Source organism: Mobula birostris, chromosome 13 (assembly GCF_030028105.1).
Source record: "Mobula birostris isolate sMobBir1 chromosome 13, sMobBir1.hap1, whole genome shotgun sequence".
In the NCBI taxonomy this organism is placed as follows: domain Eukaryota; kingdom Metazoa; phylum Chordata; class Chondrichthyes; order Myliobatiformes; family Myliobatidae; genus Mobula; species Mobula birostris.
In genome coordinates this window covers 31335645-31338757 of record NC_092382.1, presented here as the reverse complement: position 1 = coordinate 31338757, position 3113 = coordinate 31335645, and the positions used below count along the sequence as shown (strand labels likewise).

Below are 3113 nucleotides of genomic sequence, written 5' to 3'. Positions count from 1 at the left end.
AGAGGTTGCAGGCCTTGGCCTGCGTGCAGTCTTTGGTCAGGTGGCCTTCCATTTTACAGTTCTTGCACATCACCACCCTGCACTGGGCTGCGATGTGCCCTTCCTTGCCGCAGTTCCGGCACACCCTGGGTTGTCCCGCGTACACCATGTACCCTCGGTTCCCTCCGATGGCGAAGACGGAGGGGGGGTGGATGATGCCGCAGTTGGAATCCAACCTCAGCTTCACCTTCACCTGCCGTTTGCTGGTCCAGATTCCCAGCCCGTCCTTCACGTCTGCTGGTGTTCCTACGCTCTCCACATACCGAGCGAGGAACGTAAGGACATCTACCACTGGCACGTGCGGGTTGAACATGTGCACCGTGATTGTCCTTTCCTGTTGCGTAGCCGTTGCAAAGAGGGGCTGTGCTTTCAGCAGCGACAGCGGCGCCTCTGTCCCCTTCAGCTGAAGCTGCTGGTACAGCTTCTGCCACCCTGCAGCCTGCCGGAAAGTGACATCGAAGAAGCCTGCGAAGTCCTGGACGCAGTAGATGTCATCGGGCGTAAATCCGCAGCAATCCAGCAAGACCTTCCGGATGAAGGTCTCTCGGGTGAAGCCGGTGCCCCCGTTCCGGTCTCGCACTGTCAGCCTGACAGTGTTCTTGATACCCTGGCCTCGAGCTGATGTACTGCTTGCTGCTGCCATCTTCTAACTCACTGCTGTCGTCGCTGGTATGGGGTGTTAGATTGGAGGCCAATCAGCATTAGGATCCACCCCTGCGTCAGCGCGAACTCTCCTCCTCCGCCTTCTGGTCTGATAAGAACAGATACTACACTTGATCTTAGCCAAAAGGCCGAGAAGCGATACCTCAAATGTCCGGACCCTTTCGGATCTTGCTAGTCTTCCCTCTATTAAGTTGGACCGACTGTCTACAGGACACCGATTTATCCCACCTCTCTTCAACTTTTGAAGTAGGTTTGGTGTAATTTCGCTCAGTCTTTGACATAAGTTGTATTTTTCTCCCTTGTCGCGAAATCTCTTTCGGAATACAGCTGATCATGTAAAATAGCGGATATTCCGCCAACCAAATGAGAGAGGCGGCCCTGGTTTGTATGCAAACTCCTCCTCCTCAGCTGTTCTGCCCGCCCTCTAGCGTCTGATGTCATTGCAAGCGTGATGACGTTTACGGAAGGCGTTGCAGCGAAAGAAGCGAAGTTGCGGCCGGGTCGTTTGGCGAGCCTGGCGGGGCAGGTGATTGGGGAGGGGTCCTCCGGAAACAGGAGGAGGGTGGCTAGGAACATCGGGTGGAAGCGATGGCTGGGGATTGCGAAGAAGGAGAGGGTTGTAAATGGGGTAAGTGAGGTCGTTTGATGGGGGACGATGGGTAGTTGAGTTGGTCGGGGAGAGGGACGGGATAGAGTCGGATGAAAGGGAGGGGGTAGGGTTGCAACTCGGACAATATTTAAGTGTGAGCTGGCATGTGGCAAATAACGGCATTGCAGTCAATGGATTATTTCCACAGAAAATAATCTAACCGTCCGGCTGGACTTCATTGGTAAAGAAAGCTTGTTGACCAGAACTGGTTCCATTAAGAAATCGGCGATAATCGGGAGAATGTGGGTATGCTACTTTCCTGACATCCGAAGCCCTTTCTGCCGTATCCCACCAGCCAAATACCGGAAGTAATTATGAACATTCCGTATTTGCCTAAGTTTGTCCAGCTCCATCCAGCATTTAACAACATTCTCCAACCTATGGCTTGTATCACTTACTACGTCTCCAAGGAGGAAAAAAAAAGGTGGAAATCTGGGGAAAAGAGGCATAAAATGCCGAAAAGGATTTGGTGGTAATGCAGCATTCTGTAGAGAAAGAAGCAGTTAATGATTCAGATGTGATTCTTAATCATGGCAGTGATCTTTCATCAGTTCTAAGAGCCATTAACCTGACACATTTGCTCTATTTCTCTGCAAAATGCTGACTGAAGTGGCAAGTATTCCCAGCACTTATTTTATTTCAAAAGATTGCCATTCCGTCGTTATATTATTCTCCCAGTTCCTTTCGTCCATCCCTGGGGAGCAATTTTTTTTTTGCAGGACCAGCCACAGATTAGCGTTTCAATAACCCTATGCAGTGAACTCTATTCGTTCAACACTATTGGTGTGATAGAAGAATACTAAGTTGTAGATTACAGAATGTTAAATAACCAGCATTGTAACATTCTGACTTCTTTGCCTTTCTCCCGCTGTGGTTTGGGAACTTTAAAGCTTGGCTGTTTGCAAGGCTGAAGTTTCTCAAATTTATTTTAATCATTTTCTTTTAAATGGTAGTGTAGCTGTGATTGAACAGGGAGATTGCTCTTCAGTGCCAGGGCACATCTCCTGGGCAGAATGTACTAGCCACAGGTCTTTATGATGCATGTTCTACGGGTCTATGGTGGCCAGTGCTATCATGTTTGCTGTTGTGTTCTGAGGCAGCAGGCTGAGGGTAGCAGACACCGACAGAATCAACAACCCCAGCATCTGCAGATTATTTTGTGTGAACAGAATCAACAAACTCATTCGTAAGGCCAGTGATGTTGTGGGGATGGAACTGGACTCTCTGACGGTGGTGTCTGAAGAGAGGATGCTGTCCAAGTTGCATGCTATCTTGGACAATGTCTCCCATCCACTACATGATGTACTGGTTGGGCACAGGAGTACATTCAGCCAGAGACTCATTCCACCGAGATGCAGTACAGAGCGTCATTCCTGCCTGTGGCCATCAAACTTTACAACTCCTCCCCTGGAGGGTCAGACACCCTGAACCAATAGGCTGGTCCTGGACTTATTTCCTTGCATAATTTACATATTACTATTTAACTATTTATGGTTTTATTATCATTTATGGTGCAACTGTAATGAAAACCAATTTCCCCCAGGATCAATAAAGTATGACTATGATTTTGGGTTACAGAGTTACCCTGGGACCAGCCTGCTGTGAGTTGCCAAGAGTACTGCGATTGGGATGCAAAGAAACTACCTGACACCATGGAAGAAGATTGAACCTTTCTCATTGAGTAAGGAAATGATTTGTAATCTGCCCTTTGGCTAGTGCCGCATTGAGTATAGTGAAGTAATTTGGTGTTGTTTTAAAATTT

General features: G+C 48.4%; 1 pseudogene; it reads right to left on the bottom strand.

The window, feature by feature from the left end:
- Nucleotides 1-710: 710 nt before the first annotated feature.
- On the bottom strand, nucleotides 711-842 carry LOC140208791 (U2 spliceosomal RNA; annotated as a pseudogene).
- Nucleotides 843-3113: the final 2271 nt, after the last annotated feature.